The sequence below is a fragment of the Odontesthes bonariensis genome, chromosome 9, assembly GCF_027942865.1.
Source record: "Odontesthes bonariensis isolate fOdoBon6 chromosome 9, fOdoBon6.hap1, whole genome shotgun sequence".
NCBI classification, from domain to species: Eukaryota; Metazoa; Chordata; class Actinopteri; order Atheriniformes; family Atherinopsidae; genus Odontesthes; species Odontesthes bonariensis.
In genome coordinates this window covers 3,700,240-3,719,252 of record NC_134514.1, presented here as the reverse complement: position 1 = coordinate 3,719,252, position 19,013 = coordinate 3,700,240, and the positions used below count along the sequence as shown (strand labels likewise).

The following is a 19,013-nucleotide window of genomic DNA, read 5'->3' as shown; positions in this document are numbered from 1 at the left end:
GTCAGCCAAACGCTGCAGAGGAACCTCCAGTCTGGTGAAAAGACCCCCGAAACGAGCCTCATTCGACATAAATGTACATTTAAAAAGATGTATGTAACGGCTAACGGGGTACATCAGGCTGCGATGGGCTTCGGCGGCCCGGGAGTGACCTCACTGAAAGTTCGACTGCATTCATAATGGAGGGAAACATTTGAAATGGCTCCAAATTAGTGTGAATGAGATGAAAACTGAGACTAATGTGGTCTGAATAGCCACATTAGCTTCTCGCTCCGTCTGAGACATTGAACCAGCGCCGATAAGCAAATAGGCCCATTAGCTGACTATAGACCTCATAACACACTGAAATGGGCTCATGAGAACACACCTCGCATATGGAAATGTACCCGGGATTTGTCTTCTTTATCGTTAATATCCACGGTGATGTAGTTTTCACCTTTCTGTGTGCCATTGAAAACTTTTCTTTCCCAACTAATTCGCCGCCGCCGCTGTGAAAGGAGTCTCTTAATGAGGCAGAGTTCTCACGCAGACGGCAGGTGTGGACCTTTACCCGGAAATATAGAAACGAAATGAGCAGGTCCAACGGTCACGAGCGGATTAATAGGAAGTACAAATCCAGGATGAGTGAGCCAATAATGAGAGGAATCTGGGACACAGAGTCAGCTGCTGTCTTTATTCTAATGAATGAACTGAGAACTGAGAGATTTTCCACATTTGCTTGTTTGCTTTCATGAACATTCGACTGATTATTTGAAATGAAAAGTTTGGGAAGATAATGGTCCAATATTTGCAGAGCTGCCTTATTGTTTTAGTTGATTCCTGCAGAGCGGATGGCCTTGAATGCAGCCAAATTTTACATGTGAGAACAATGATTTGGTTTCACTGTGAAATCAGATGTTTTAAAACTCTACGAGCCATTAGCATTAGCCATTAGCCACCTGCCATCAACCCTTAAAGGGATGCATTAAGTAGTGATAGCCAGTGATGACTCAGAGAGGCTCCTTTCAGTGGTTTAAATGGCAGCTGATCACAGCTCCTGGTTAAAGTTTAGGCTGTCGTTTTCATGTGACCTGTAGTAAGCACAATGCTGATGACATTTAAATATAAATGACAGTTTCCATGACAACCAGTCGACCGATGCAAAAACTACGAACATGTCACCAGGAAAGCAGGCGGTGATTGATGTCCATTTAAATGCATTTTTCTCAAACAAGTATATCAATTAAATTGAGCAAAACTGCACCCTTAAAGGGACAGTTCGCCTCTTTTGACATGAAGCTGTATGACATCCCATATCAGCAACATCATTTCTGAACATCTTCTTACCCCCTGCTGCGTCCTGTGAGCAGAGTTCCAGCCTCGTTTTGGTGTTGATGAAGGTAGTCCGGCTAGTTGGCTGGGGTTTAAAAAATAAAGCGTTTTGCTTCTCAACAACTATATTTGTTCAACAGAGTAATACATTTGCATCACAAAATGGTTCTCCAGGAAAAAGTCAGACCTCACAGTCGCTTGGCCCTATTTTCTCTCCCTTCGTATCACTGCGCCAACTAGCCGGACTACCTTCATCAACACCAAAACGAGGCTGGAACTCGGCTCACAGGACGCAGCAGGGGGTAAGAAGATGTTCATAAATGATGAACTCTGGATCGTGGTGCTGGACAAAGGTTTCCCACAGTAATAGCTCGTCTGTGTGCTTCTATCAGCTGCTGATGAACGAGGGTTCTGGATGCAGCGCCGTCTGAGGGGTCAGAGGTCACGGGGGTCCAGCTTAGGCTCGCTCCTTAAAACTCCTCCAGATTCCCTGAATGCTTTCATGATATTCTGCTCTGCAGAGGGAGAAACATGCGTTTCCCTTCCAGTCTTTCTCTGAGGAACGTTATTAATTTATTCCTCATTCCCAAGCATCTTATTTGCATTGCTTTATACCATCGATTTCCCTTTGCTACACTGTAAGAGCAGTAAAAACAATGAGTGTTAGCTTGAAAACAATATCATCTTAGAGGCTGTTTTGGGGGCGGGGCATATTGGCTTAACTAGTTTAACTATTAACCAGTGAACTTTAACTCCATGTCCATCAGTACCCACGTACAGTAGATGGATTATTGGATTATTATTCACTTTATCTTCAGGGAAAGGTGAGGTTTAACCAACAGTTGTTATTGTGGTCACCATTATTCTTATTAAAAGCTCAGTAACTCACCCTAAAGAGTGCAGTTTGTATTGCCTATCACTGCCATTATTGTTAAAGTATCGTTTCATGGACGTGAAAACAATCTTCAAACTTAAAACACAAGTCTTTTCCAGCTTCTTTCACAGTCTGACCAGGCAGTGGTGCACACTGTGCATGTTTCAGCCTGAACATTTAAGCTTTCAGTCCTGCAGCTCAGCTGTTCAGATGCCAGGAATTTAAACCCTTCGGGGTAAAATATTTGGACCTTGTTAGATCAGAGAAGTGATAAATGCTGAAATCTTCTTCCCCTCTTTGTCCCTGTGAATCAGAACGTTGTTGGACTGAAAGCACTTTGGGAAGTGGTTCTGCTGGTGCTCCTTTCAGCACAAAGTGAAGGTCAGCAGACGTATTACGGCCCTGAGGGGAGCGCTGGGCTGAGCCGGGGGAGGAGGAGGAGGAGGACGCGTCCGGCTGCTGGCAGGGCGCTCGGCCTCACCGCCTCACTCTCTGCGAGCCTTTATAGCTTTATTGATCCGGGCCGAGCAGCGGAGCACGCGGGCCTGTTAGAGAACACCTTGTTGGTGGCTGTGATTCTTTTATACTCCTTCAGGAGCAGAGGTGCAGGGAGGAGAGCGAGGGGAGCCAGTTTAGTTCTTATTTTCACTTTCAGATTTATTTATTCCTTTATTCTTGTAGCGGCAGAAAGGATCCGCTGATGACTAAGCACATTTTGGGGCGAAATGTTAAGGAATGTTTTTAAATGATGGGACAGTCTGCAGATATTAGCTTTGGGTCGGCACATGTTTGTAAAGTTTTATAAGACTATGGCTGTGTTCGAAACCGCCTACTACATACTACATACTTGAAAACGGCATACTCATCGATCAGACAGTATGCAGAGCGTTTACACACAGTGCACTTCACTCCTGCCCGAGCCGACATCAGCCGGCCTGAAAAGCTGATTTCGCTTAAGCTATAAACTCTGTAAATATATAACTTTAGCAACATTTGAAACATTTTCAGGCGAGAAAGTGGTCATTTAGACCCCCAAGGTGTTGAAAATCTGACAAAATACCGGCTATTTACAATTTTGTTCCCACGAATTCGCCGCTAGTAAAGCTAGCCGCTGTGAGCAACGCACTTCCGGTTATGCCGTTTTGACTGCTCTCGTCCCGTTAACGGAATTTGACCGTTCAAATGGCGATGGACGACGTCACGTTACGTTGCATCTTGGGTAGTTTGAGTGTGACAAGTAACCTCATGATGAATACTCAACATTTCGGCGAATCTAGTATGCATCTAGTGTACATCCGGGAACTTAAAAAAGTATGACTAGTAGGAATAGTAGGAAAAGTAGGCGGTTTCGAACACAGCCTAAGATCCTATTCTGCCCCCTGAATGGGGGAAATTCAAATTAGTCAAGTAGCTCAAAAAATAATTATTAATATTTACAATGATTAACAACAGCAATAATACCAATTCTAATAAGACAATACTACTACTAACTAATAATAATAATGACAAATGACTCAATAAATTTAAAAAATAAATATATTTTTTTATATACATACATACATACATATATATATATATATATATATAGATATATATATATATATATATATATATATACAGTGTTGCCATAGTTACTTTGAAACAGTAATCCGACTACTGACTACTGATTACTTCTTTAAAAAGTAACTTAGTTAAGTTACTGACTACTTGCTTTCAAAAGTAACTAAGTTAGATTACTTTTAGTTACTTTCAGCCGAGGCTGATCCCCCACCCCTATAACATGAAAATGACTACCAGTTCTGCCAATACTCACTTTATTGACATGCATTTTAACCGGAACATCAAAAATGACACTGGCATTTGCAAACTTTTTCTGGAAATAGGCTTACATGTTTTTTAAATAAAAAAAAAAATAAGACAGTCTTTCTTGACTTTACTTAAAATATAAAAAAACCTCTTACGTAAAAAAGTAATATATAACTATAATTTAACTGAAATACTTATTACAAATTAAATGCTTTTTTGACTTCATTAAATCTAACTTAAATACTTCTTATAAAAAATAAAGTAGCGTTTCTTGACTCAATTTAACATAAACACTTCTTTAAAAAAAAAATACAATAGACATTCTTGACTCCATGCATTTAACTCTGATTGCATCTATCTATGAATTACGGTAACACTTAAAGGCGGGGTAGGGGATCTTTTTCTGGAACATTTTTTTACATATTGCTTGAAATACTCTTCACACCCCCATTGCAACCAATTAATTAAAAGTTTTGACACAAATATGAAAAGTTTTAGTGGCCTCTAGAACGTACAATCTAGGAAAAACAGTATCCAATCATTGTGAACGGACCGTTCACAATGATTGGATTCTGATGCCGTCTATCAAACTGCAATCTGTTCCTCCTTCCCCCTCCTTCCCCCTGTGCGCGTACCCTGCTCCAGAAGCTTGGCAGGAAGCTAAACCAGAGCCAGCTTGGCTAGCACCTAGCATTATTAAACGTATAGTTATCATATACTAAATACGGCAACGATCGATGCTTGCTGTCAGAACAGCGCTCGTGCACCTTCGTGCTCGTGCGCGTTCATGTACTCTAGAGGCGTGCCTTCGGGGGGAAAGTGAAGAAAAGGGTTGGGACTTTTTACCTGTGTATTTTCAAAATGCAGCTTCGCTGGACTCAAAATCCAGGATCTCCTACCCTACCTTTAAGTTATATTGAACATGTAGTTGTCCCGCATTAGAGCACTGAGCAGCAAGGAGTGGTTTAACAAAATATCAGTCATTCACTCGCAGCGATGCAGACAAACGGACGGTTATATCACGTAACCTGCTGATAATTATTGGCCCAAGCCAGTATGACAGTCAAGTTTTTGACCGAAAAATGTCACGTTTATCCACTCGTTGACCAATAAAAGTTTAAACAAACCTGATTGATCGTCAGACCCGTCGCTTTGCAGAAATGTCTGTATGCTAGTCGCCTACAACTGCAGCTGTTACTGGATTACCCAAAGCTACACCTGACAAAGTATAGATAAACACCCGTACACTCATTCAGATATCATAGAGGATGTAATACAGTACAAAGACGTTAACAAGTCATCTTTGAGTCATCAATTGCAACCAGGTAACTAGCTAGCCCTCTCCATAGCACTGCCTGAAACGTAGGCTATATGTTATAAAGTTAGCACGAATAGCTAAACCCATCAACTATCGTCTGTGACAGGCACTGATGAAAACTGTGGCTTAGACTGGTGTATTTATTGAAAATGATTAGGGAAAGTGAGTAAAATGTAACAAATGATATCGCTGGTGTTTAACATTTTAGTGGGACAGATCCCTTTTACTGGGTAGGTAGATGTAAAATAACGAGTGACTTCAGGCGAACCCCACTCCCGTCGCGGACACTGAAATAACTCATAAGAAAACGAAATTATCCCAAATTATTTCAATACAAATGTATGGTTGTAATAATCGTGACTATATGTTGACAAAAGCCAAATATATGTTCCCTGAAATGCAGAAATAGTAACGCACGATGTTTACTGAAAAAAGTAGTCCAACTACAGTAACGCGTTACTAATTAACGCGTTACCGGCATCACTGTGTATATATATATATATATATATATATATATATATATATATATATATATATATATACATATTTATTTATTCAATTATTTCTGTCCAAAAAGAAACAAAGAGCAACACCTTCCAGGTGTTTGTAAAGGAGGATCATTTACAGAATACAACAGAAAAATACTTTATTCATCCTCCAATGGGGGAAATTCAAATTAGTGAAGTAGCTCAAATTTTTTTTTATCAATATTTACAATGATTGTATATTAACAACAACAATAATACCAATTCTAATACAAATACTACTACTAACTAATAACAATAATAATAAATGACTAAATAAAATAAATGACAAAAAAAACGTTTTCTATATTTATACATTTCTTTTTTTCTATATTTTTTCTATTTTATATATATATAAATATATATCCATCCATCCATCCATCCATCCATCCATCCATCCATTATCTTCCGCTGGTCCGGGGATCGGGTCGCGGGGGCAGCAGCTTTAGCAAAGAAACCCAGATGTCCCTGTCCCCGGCCACTTCCTCCAGCTCTTCCGGGGGGACCCCGAGGCGTTCCCAGGCCAGCCGAGAAACATAGTCTCTCCAACGTGTCCTGGGTCTTCCCCGGGGCCTCCTCCCAGTGGGACGGGCCCGGAACACCTCACCGGGGAGGCGTCCAGGAGGCATTCTCACTAGATGCCCGAGCCACCTCATCTGACTCCTCTCGATGCGGAGGAGCAGCGGTTCTACTCCGAGCCCCTCCCGGATGACCGAGCTTCTCACCCTATCTCTAAGGGAGAGCCCAGACACCCTGCGGAGGAAACTCATTTCGGCCGCTTGTATTCGCGATCTCGTTCTCTCGGTCACTACCCACAGCTCGTGACCATAGGTGAGGGTAGGAACATAGATTGACCGGTAAATCGAGAGCTTGGCCTTCTGGCTCAGCTCCTTCTTCACCACGACGGGCCGGTGCAGAGCCCGCATCACTGCAGACGCCGCACCGATCCGTCTGTCAATCTCCTGCTCCATTCGTCCCTCACTCGTGAACAAGACCCCGAGATACTTGAACTCCTCCACTTGGGGAAGGATCTCATTCCCGACCCAGAGAGAGCATTCCACCCTTTACCGGCCGAAGACCATGGTCTCAGATTTGGAGAATTAAATATATATATAATATATTTTATATAAGAAATTAAGAGTATTTATTCAGTATTTCTGTCCAAAAAGGAACAAAGAGCACCACCTTCCAGATGTTTCTGTGTAACAAAACATCTGAGAAATCAAATTTACTGATGTAGTTTATTACCATAAGCTGATTTACTGTGTATACAGTCACCGTTGGACTGTCCTGCTCTCTGTAAACTTGTTCATGTTCCTGTTTAATGTCGGCGGCTTCAGTGCACGTCCTGTACGATATCTGCTGGCTGTGCATAACAAACTTTCCCCACAACTTGTGCAGCCACAGTAATAAAGCTGCAGTTTGTCAATTATAATAGCGCCTCTTCAGCAATAACACATGTCCAGTTTTGATGATGGAGTTGCAAATAGTGTCCCTGATGGGCTCCACTCCGCATCATTTGTCTGCCCCTGAAGAGACGACCTGTTTGCAGAGGAGTGGGGGGGGGGGCGGTTTGGTCTTAACCCGACTGATAAGACTCCCTCTGTAGCTGCTGTGCACCGCAGCCTGAACACTTCTGCTTAAAGACCTTTCACTTCTGATGAGGTCGGCAGCTTTCAGGAAGCAGTGGGAGCTGCAGAGTATTGTGAAACGATGGTGGAATTCACGGGATGGTCTCACGCATGAACATCTGAACAGTTCACCTGCACTGAAAAAAACAACTCATGAGATTTACTTAAAAAACCCTTTGTAAGTATTTGCACTCAAATGATTTAAGTAATATTTAATGCTGCAATATCAAGGAAATGTTACTCACCATAAAACATAACAGTTTTGAAGATATTATGCAACATTTACTAAATTACATCTAAGTTTTAAGTTATATTTATGTTTTTCATAGGCAGGAACATCATTTTACTCAAAATTTTCCACAGGAAGGCGGCCATTTTGGATGGAAAGTGAGTTTTGGTGCCATTTTTGCCCGATTCCACACCTTGCATATGATCGAACTCGTCCAACAGATTTGATGCTACAGACTTCAAACTTGACCAGGTTACTCTTAAGACATGGGGGGGGGAACAATTAATTGAAAAACTTTTCCAAAATTCTGAACGGTGTGGGCGTGGCCAGGCGGTGAAAATCGTGTGATGGCGTTTGTGGTTTGAAAGCCTTATCATCATCGCAAAGTCATGAAACTTGGCACACACGTCCACCCTGACGACCTCGTACGTATGTAAAGGGTATCGTGTGTGGGCAGAGATAAATGGCTCTTAAATATCTTCAAAAACCCCTCCGCATTGGGGTTATTGGGGCTTGCAGCTTTCTAGTTCTTATTGTAATTTAGCCAATAATCCGATCCTTTCAGTGCCATGTGACCCCTCTGAGTGATTACACTGTTGCCTTGTTTGCTGCTCTATGCGCCTTTAATTGCCCCTCTGGGACAAATAAAGTTCATTTTGAATTTGAATGACTTTTATCTGATAGGTGGATGGATAGATTGGACAGTAAGGTGACAGATGATCACTCAAAACTCAGTGAGTCTCTCCGTGTTTCTCTCTGAGTCCTCTTTAGATGCAGGCAGCGCCACCTTTAGCCCCCATAAGGCAACAGGCTCCTCTAATTAGTTCAGTTTCTTTCTTATCCGCGGCTGGTTTTCTGCCAGGATGCTGAAAACAAGCCTTGTTTAGCTGCTGCTCGCTGCCAGCCTCGTTGTTCTGCAGCTTGTCGAAGGTAATGATGTTTGTTTGGACGGTTTTGTGACGCCGTTCACAGCTGAGAACCCTCCTTTATTTAGACTTTAAGTTTCTTTATCTTCCAGTGAAGACAGACGTTTGTGAAGGCCGATTTATGGCTGCGTGTCTGCGTTTCAGTGATAGAAGAAAAGACTTGTGTTGCCAAATTAATTTTCTGTGCTTTATCATTTAATTGGCAACAGCGCATCAATAAACAGGCAGTTTGTTCTGATGTTTGACAGCAACGAGACGACCAATCCAAGTTGTTCTCCGGGAGTATTCCAGCTCTTGGTTTTCATCGAGTCGGTGGGGACACGTTAAACAGACAAAACACACACATATTGAGACTTTCTCAGTAGAATCAATGAGAAGAGTCGAAAGCCTTTTAATTTAAAAGCACAGACCAAACACAGAGGAGCAGCCGACATGGCTGACGTGAACAGGCAGCGAGGAAGCAAGGCAGGTTTATCTGCACAGCATAATTCAACAACAAGGCGATTCAAAGTGCTTTACAGATGCATTAAAACAGTAGAAATAAAAAGCATGATTCAAATGTTAAACAAAAAACAAAGAAATAAGAACAATGGATAAAATCAGGAGTTAAAATGGGATTAAGTTTTGAAACTCAAGCTTCAGATACTTACATACTACACACTGCATACTCATCGATCAGACAGTATGCAGAGCATTTACCCACAATGCATTTCGCTCCTGCCCGAGCCGAAATCAGCCGGCCTGAAGCTGATTTCTCTTAAGCTCTAAACAAACTTTAGTCAATTTTCTTTCTTTTTTAATAAAATAAATATTTACTTAACTCGAATGGATGAATGAGTGAATCTGACCCTTCAGAGGAGAGGAGCTGATGTCACCGCTATCTGGGGCAGGGCCGTGGTAACCATGGTAACCCAACAGTTTGGTATCAGCTCTTTATTGTAGACTTTTTGTCAGCAACATTTTCATTTTACCAGCTGAGATCCCATCAGGATATTCTGTGCGTTATCAACATTTAATTAGTTTGATATCATTATAACAGTCAGTGTGATGTTGTGAGTCCTCGCTTCCACTTTGGATAAAGTAATTTAGCACAAACACTGATGTGATCGTTCTGATTTTGTGTTTAAGAGCTGCACGCCCACTCGTCTGTTCAACCTGCAGATATTTGCTGCACACAAACTGTGGGATTTCAGCAACCAATCTTCTAAATTAGTGCACGTTTAGCGGTGAAAATCTCCACCCAGTCACTGACTTTCTGCTGCCGTGCACAGAAAGATGCCAGCTGTAAATGTCAGGGCAATTTTCATTCCTCATCTGTGCCAAAAGGATTTCTGTGTGAACATAACTGCTGCTTCGCTTTGCTTCTGTGTGCTAATGCCCCCCCTGAGGAGCCCCTGCAGGTCTGAGTGTAGCAGCTCAGTGCAGGTGGGTGTCGTGCTAATGCTACACTTCATCCCCGAGCTGGTGGAATGACACGCTTTGCTCATCTAAATCTATCAATCACGGTCGGTGATCATTGGAAAACGCTTTGAAAGTAAAACCAGGAGTCAGCGGTCCTTTCAGGGGTGAAAAATATATATATTCTGGGGCAGTTTGCACTGTTTGAATCTTAATAAATCCATTGACATTTAAAGTATCCTAATAAAAAACATAGTTGAACCCCTCAAAGAGTCCCTCAAGCTTTAATTTTGGTCTTTATCTTGACCAAACACATTCCCAGTCTCGTTTCTTGCATACAAAAATAAAAATGTCTCATCGGTCTCCTGAGAGACCCCCTAATCTCTTCAGAGTCGTACATATACGCTGTAATACCTTCTTTTTACAATGCCTGATGAGTCATTATGTGATATTTCAAGGTAGAGCTGCTCATTTTGAACATGACTGTAAGCAGCGGGAGGGCTCAGCTGGGGGTCTTTCTGTGGCGTGCATGCTCTCATTGTGCCTGCATGGATCTCTGCCAAAGCATTAAAACTCGTCCTGTTGGGTAAGTAGAAATACTTCCATCAGACATCAGAGAGAGGCCCACTGTGCATGATGTTGGACAGTAGTAAAATGAGGTGGAATATGATTTAATAACATGTCATTTTGCCGTAAAAGTCTAGTTTGGGAGCGTTTGTGTTGAAATGTAAGATGATGGTCGTAGAAGAAGCTTTAGCTATGACTTTGTCTCATTTGGCTCAGATAATAAGGGTAAGAGCACCGCTGTTATGCCATTAATATCGCATCATATTTCACGTGTTCGGGTCGAAAAGGCGCTCTTTAAAACGTGCAAACCCATTTTGTAACCTTTGGCTGTGTTCGAAACTGCATACTACATACCGCATACTACATACCGCATACTACATACTGCATACTACATACTGCATACTACATACCGCATACTACATACCGCATACTACATACCGCATACTACATACCGCATACTACATACCGCATACTACATACTGCATACTACATACTGCATACTACATACTGCATACTGCATACTACATACCGCATACTACATACCGCATACTACATACCGCATACTACATACTGCATACTACATACCGCATACTGCATACTGCATACTGCATACTACATACTGCATACTACATACCGCATACTACATACCGCATACTACATACCGCATACTACATACCGCATACTACATACCGCATACTGCATACCGCATACTGCATACTACATACCGCATACTACATACCGCATACTACATACCGCATACTACATACCGCATACTACATACCGCATACTACATACCGCATACTACATACTGCATACTACATACCGCATACTACATACCGCATACTACATACCGCATACTACATACTGCATACTACATACCGCATACTACATACCGCATACTACATACCGCATACTACATACCGCATACTACATACTGCATACTGCATACTACATACTTCCATACTGCATACTACATACTACATACTACATACTGCATACTACATACTACATACCGCATACCGCATACTACATACTGCATACTACATACTGCATACTACATACTGCATACTACATACCGCATACTACATACCGCATACTACATACTGCATACTTCATACTGCATACTGCATACTTCCATACTGCATACTACATACTTCCATACTACATACTGCATACTACATACTGCATACTACATACTGCATACTACATACTGCATACTACATACTGCATACTTCCATACTGCATACTTCCATACTGCATACTACATACTGCATACTGCATACTACATACTGCATACTACATACTACATACTTCCATACTGCATTCTCATCGATCAGACAGTATGCAGAGCGTTTACCCACAATGCATTTCGCTCCTGCCCGAGCCGAAATCAGCCGGCCTGAAGCTGATTTCTCTTAAGCTCTAAACTCTGTAAACTTTAGCAACATTTGAAACATTTTCAGGCGAGAAAGTAGTCGTTTAGATCCCCAACGTGTTGAAAACCTGACAAAATACCGGCTGTTTACAATTTTGTTCCCACGAATTCGGCGTTACTAAAACTAGCCGCAGTGAGCAACGCACTTCCTGTTATTTTCACAAAATAAAATACCCGTTGCCTTTTATCATAGGGAAAGCCATTACGATACAATCAGTGCTTTTTTTTAACCTACCCTCGTTGTAGCTAGCTTGAAACTGCCGTTTTGACAGGAAATGACGATCGGCGACGTCATGTTACGTTGCATCTTGGGTAGTTTGAGTATGAGTAGTAACCTCATGATGCATACCCAACATTTCAGAGAATCTAGTATGCATCCGGGAACTTCTCGCTTACTCATACTCGCATACTAACTCAAAAAGTTAGTAGGAGTAGTAGGAGAAGTATGCGGTTTGGAACACAGCCTTTGTTTTAATTGAGAACTGAACATGTCTCATCCAGTGCCATTCTGACCATTTTCCTCATTGTTCCTCATTCCTTCACTGTTTTGGTGCTGAAATCGGTGAAAGACAAACTTTAATTTGAGGTTTTGAGGTGCTGTCTCACTGGATTTGTTGTCCCAAACATTGTGATGTTTGTCTCTCTGAAATTACTCACAGTGATTCACTTCAACACTGAGGACTTGCTCGATAGACCAGTTAAAATCTGCTGGTCTGGCTGAAAATCCGCTGCTTCTGATCAAATGATTGGTGCATCCCTAAATCTGAGCCATGGGCCTGTCCTGGGTGTCTCCCTGCTGGGAAAAACTGCCCCCCTTTAACGTCTTTTGTGATAATATCCTAGTTTCTAATTATTACAGAGTGATTTCTTAGTGATGGTGGCTGCAGAACACTTTTATGACCTGCAGAGGCTTTCGTTTCTTGGCAGCGCAACAAGCTGCATAAGCAGTCCTCCGACAGTTTGCTATACGCCTGACCTTGAGGACTGCTTTGCCCATCATTTTGGTGAGAGATGCTGCTTTGTTGCTAAAAAATGATGCTGAGAACGGACGTCTTGGAGCCATCTTTCTTCCCGGGTGCCACATCATTTTCTACTTGATATCAACAATTTAAACACAATCTTATGTTAAACATCACAAACAAATAGGTGTGCTACAAACCTGTAGAACAATAAGTAGCATTTAATTTGATAAACAAGGACTTTTCCAACTATTTCTCATGCAAACACAACCAAGCTGCAAAAGAAAGGTCATCCATCAACTACTGGTTGTATTTTAGCGTTGGTTCGTCGGCCTTTTTAACATATAACATTTTAACATACCCACTTATAATCTTTTATACGCCTGCTTTCTGTTCAAGAGCTCAAACTGAACTGGGAAAAGGGCATTTGAACATTTTACCCCCTTTGCATTGGAAGTGGCTACAAAACCCCTAAAAATAAAGTTAAAAAGTCAGGATTCACACGTGATGTTTTTCACTTTGAGGTCCATGGACTCAGGTCAGCTGGTCCAGTCCAGAGTCCAGACTAAACATGGAGAAGCAGCATTTAGCTGTTGTGCTGCAAACAAGTGGAACAAACTGCCAGTGGAGATTAAACTTTCACCAAATGGAGACATTTTTAAATCCAGGTTAAAGACATTTCTGTTCTCATGTGTCTATGCATGAAATCTGCACGATATCTTTGAACTTATCTTGACTGTTGCTTGCTGCAATGCTTTTATTTTATGTAAAGCACTTTGAATTGTTTGTACATGAAATGTGCTATATAAATAAATTTGATTTGATAAAGAAAGAACTTAAAAACTAGTTATTTGTAAAAAGGGAAAAATGTAAACTACAGAAGATGAATTAAGTAAAGAAATGGTTACGAAATAGGTTTTATAAGTAGAAGATTAAAGTTCTGAGAGAGAAAAGTTTAATTGATGCATCGGGCCTGAAAGAAAATCAGGAATTATTAAGTCTTACTAAAAAAAATTGTGAAATTCTCTGAAATAAAGAGTAAGAAAAAAGAGGCTTTTTTCTTACTCTTGCATGATTAAAATAAGCCTCATTATTTAACATGTTGATTAAACTGGTAGTTTCTGGTGGAAGTGATTGCAACGCCGTCTTTGTTTCCGGTTTGTTTTGCAATCAAAGAGCTCAACGAACACACCCGAGCGGAGCTCTTGTGTGTCTGCTTTCACCTTTTACTTTTGGTCTTTTGTTTTGAGACTTTGCTGCTTCAACATGACAAATTCTTCATCTGCTGCTCTACCAAAATGCACATTTACTTCCAGCCCTCTGCATCATGAAGGCATCCGTGCAGCCTACCTGTGCTGACGTGCTGCTGGAACTTTCAGCGGGTAAAAGTGCACTGACAGGCACAAATTGATTGGTAAGAATTGGTTTCTACGGTGATCACAGAAAGCTTCACTCATTAGCTGCACTCAGTGCTGTGGCTGCAGGGCCTGCTGATTCAGACCAGTTGTTACTTTATAAAACCAGCAAGAAAACAGACAATAAATCTAGGGCTGGGCGAGTTAACTCGTTATTATCGCGTTAACTTGTTAATTGTTTAACGCAGATAAATATTTTATCGCGCATTAACGCAGGTTTTATTATTGTAAAAGTCTGCTGAATGCATCACATTCACACAGTTACAGCAAACACCACGAAGCATGGAGGAATAAAATAAAGATAAACTAGCAGGTAACATCACCGCTACAGGTGTGAAGCTAACGGAGCTAACCGGCGCTACTTCCTGTTTTACTTGTTTCAACATAAAAGCACGTATTTCAAAATAAATGTTAAAAAAAAACTCCTGCATTTACAGCCAAGTTGAATTGTCTTCTCAGCGTAGTAGTTCCAGTCTAAAATATCACTTAAAGGCAAAACACACAACTGATAGCAGCAAGTCATTCAAGGAAACAGACAGTGGAGCGAGGCTTCTACATAAAAACTACAGAAAGATGCTGATGTTAAAAGTGTGTTTGCACAACAAATGTTATGGCACTTTCATTCATATGGCAGCACATTTAAAATAAAGCTAAATGCTAAAAGCTATACACTACTTTTGGATTCATTTTTGGATTCTGCGTACAAATGTGATTAATCGTGATTAATCAGGGAAATCATGTGATTAATTAGATTAAACATTTAAATCCTTGCCCAGGCCTAAATAAATCAAAAGTGTGAGTGCGTCAGAAGGAAAAGAGAAAGGAAATTCAGCGACAGCAGGAAGAAAGTGACGCGGCAGGAACCAGATACCCAAAGCAACAGGGAAATGAGATGCTGTAAGTCACCTTGATAGAGAAAAGAAGAGCATATCATGTCACCGTGCGAGGGCTAATTCCCCACTGAGCATGTGCAGAAGAGCTTCAGGATGTTTGACATTGACCTACCTCCTGGAACAGGTTGTTCTCGCTGTGCCTGGGAGAATAAGGAAGGATATACTGTCTGTTATATACTGAGAGGAGCAAGAAAAAAAGCCCAACGTTGACTGTTAATGTGAGGAAATCAAGAGGATGAGCAGCATCTATCTACATTAAATCTGTCTGAACTATTCCTTTAAGTGTCGGCACCGAGACTCTGACAAAGTAAAGTAAAAGCCTGGAAACTGTACTGAGCGCTGGATCTGAAGGGAAAGCTCCTGTTTTCAGTCGGCTCAGTGTTGTTTACGTTCAAACCTCTTCTACTATGGGATGTTATCCTTCATCTCACGGGGTCCCCCGAGCTGTGATGTAACCGTTGCAGGAAGTGTTGACATGGCAACAGAGAAAACGTGTATTTTTCCTCATATTAACCAAGTGCTGTTGAGGTGTAATGAGGTGGTGAAACAGTAGAGCGAATATGAAGCCATTACAGGTGGAGCAGGTGAAGATTAATGTCTTTACGGAACTATTACCATCCTGGGTTATGGTTTTTTTAATATATATATATATATATATATATATATATATAACTGTTGTGACACTAATCTCATTGAGAAATGTAGTCTCATTCTCAGTAGAGACCTCTTTCAAATCAATCATCAATACGATGTTTAAATAAAGAATAAAGAAGTCAGTGTTTTCCTCATTAAGTCTTTAAGTTGCTGTGAAATAGCTGCTAATATGATGATTATGTTTGTTTCTCATAATGTGTCGCATATAGAAAACAGAGTTAATGCTTAATAGGGTCATTGATCCTCATCATTACAGACTTTAGAGGCTCTTCACCAAACCAATGACCAGGATCCAGCTGCTAAAATGATGCCGCACTACTCCCTTATTTAAGGTTTACTTCTTTGGACCACGATGCATCTAAAGAAATACAACTGCTGTCATGTATAAGGATCATTTTAAAAAGAGCAGTGCAAAAGAAGCTCAGTAAGAGAGCAAATTGTCCGATCAGCTCTCAAATACAGCAGGGACGCCAGTATTTTACTGTTATTTTACAGTGTAACTACTGTTATTTATCAAACAGTATAATACTGTTTTTGGATTACAGTATATGACCGTAGGATAACTGTGTTTTAGTGATTTTACAGCGCATCTACCGTAATTTATTTAATTCAATTCAAAATGTATTTATATAGCACATTAAAACAACCTCAGCTGCATCACATATTAAGAGAGGCATCAATAAAATAGCACTAAGAATAACTTCATCACAGATAAAAATAAAATTTTAGATAAAATTAGCAATAAAATAACAATAACAGTAACAATAAAAGTAGCATTATTTAACAGTATAATAACGTATTTTGGATTTGGACATCAATTCATTACAGATACTGTTTTATGCTGTTAACTTACAGTTATCTACTGGTGTTGTTAAATGACTGATTTAACTGTTGATTTACATGAGGGATGAATATTCAATAGTATTTTACAATTATTGTAATGCCAGTATTTTACTGTTATTTTACAGTGCAACTACTGTTATTGGACGGAGTATTTTACAATTATTGTAAAATACAGTCGGATACTGTTGTAAATCCACTGTAAATATACAGCAACTCGTTACAGTGTGGGCCTTAATGAAGATTAAAGTAAATGTTACCTTGTCTGGGAAATAGTGGAACAGAAGTACGGTGGCCGGCAACCTATAAACACCTATTATTAGAGTAAAGGTCGCCCAACTTCTTTCCAATTTGGGAATTATAATATCAGTGTAACCTTCATAGAGTAATTCACAGCTCCAAATGACCAACGCCTATTCTGGGAAGCGTTCACAAGCGTTGATAAAGGTCACATCGAGGCGGACGCTCACAGATTTCTGATGGATTTCTTTATTGCACTGGAACGTGTTTTGTAGTAAATGCATGGTGGCTGTTGGTGTGGCCCTTTAAGAGCGGGCCCTCACTGCTTATTCATCCATCACTCTGAGAGTCGGTGTGTGTCTGAGCCTGTCTGAATCAGTTCATGGAGGTAGACGCTGATATCCAGTGGATGGTTATCGGGCTGAGAGGACGTCTGGGTTTCACTTTGCTGCCGAAAACCTGAGTCAGTCAGCATAAAAGTAGCAGCTCGTTACATTTATGCCAACAGCGTCTTCAACCTCATCAGAGCTCATTAAAGAGAGGATGCCGACAGGCCTCTTCGCTGCAGGGATCGTGTCAGTATCTGTGAAAAACAGAGCTAATCAAGGCGGTGGGCCTGCTGGATACCATTGTGTCAGGCTGAAGTGTGGAATATTTAAAAAAAACGACGGAAATCTGTGCCAGCGCCACATAAGCTCTGGTTCATGAGTGTAAATACCAACACAGTTTATGAATGTTCTTATTTATACCATTAAAGCATGTCAGTGACGTCTGAAATGTTGAAGGCAACTGAAGACACTGTGTAGAGTTTATAATGATCAAAGGTATCACCGTAATTCTTCCACATTTATGGTACTTTATATATTTTTTTATCACTTTATATTTCACTTTCGTCTCACTTCACTGGTCACTTTATATTTTTAAACAGTTTTTTAAATTCTTAGATTGTTTTTAAAGTGTTTATTATTGTATAAACATTTTTATTGCTACTGGATGCTTGAATTTCCTTCGGGATCAATAAAGTATCTATATATCTATCTATCTATCTATCTATCTATCTATCTATCTATCTATGCTTCCTGTAGCGGCGATGAACTCTGAACTCAGATGAAAATGTAGAGGTGAGGAAAAAGTAATGGTCTTAGAATTCTGAATCATTTCCTACACATCCTTTTCAGCTTCTGTGACTTTTGTTTTTATTGTACACATGCTGGAAGAGACAGAAAGAGAAGGTTTATTAATGCGTAGAGTGTTTTTACCTTGACATCACTGAGAAACATTAATAGAGGGATGTAGACGTAAAGAAAGCCAACCAAACATGAATTTTTCCGAGCTTTAATTCTTGTCTATCCTCTCCTATTCCTGCTATTCTTCCCCGTTGGCCCCTCTTCGTCCCCATATGTAGAACTTAAATAGAAGCAGTGGGGTGAAAGCTACTTTTTGTGCTTGTAAATCATCACAGACGGGCACCATTTCCTCGGTCTTGATTGGGAGATGCTGGTGCAGAAACCCGACGCTCTCCCAGGAGCTCAGACTACACTGGAAAAAATCTAAATCTTACCAAGTATATTTGTCTCATTGAGTATCTCATTACACTTAATATAAGGCACAACTGCCTAACAAGCACCATTTCAGCCAGATATAGGGACTTGTTTTAATACATCTTGAATAAAAGTGAAAAAGTCTTGAAAACAAATTGTTTTGAGTCCCATATCGTATGAAATAAGCTTTTTTTTTTCATTTGAAGAGGTTTTTAAGCTAATTTCAAGATCACTTTTAACTCAAAAGTCCTAAATATCACATTTTATTTCAAGAGATCTCGACAAGCCGATTTTCACTAGTTCCATTGGCAGATTTATTTTGCTTATTTCAAGCAAAATCGTCTTGTATTTGTTGTTGTTTTTCTTATTTTTGGAGGGGCATTTTTTCCAGTGTAGACATCCTAAAGCTTTCCCCCACAGATCACTTTCTTATCAACTCTTGTTGCCTCTGAAGA

The 19,013-nt window shown here is 40.4% G+C and overlaps 1 protein-coding gene across 4 annotated transcripts in view; it reads left to right on the top strand.

The window, feature by feature from the left end:
- LOC142387984 (leucine-rich repeat and fibronectin type III domain-containing protein 1-like protein) overlaps positions 1–19,013 on the top strand; it is a 470,255-nt gene that overhangs the window by 261,712 nt on the left and 189,530 nt on the right. The window lies entirely within an intron of this gene.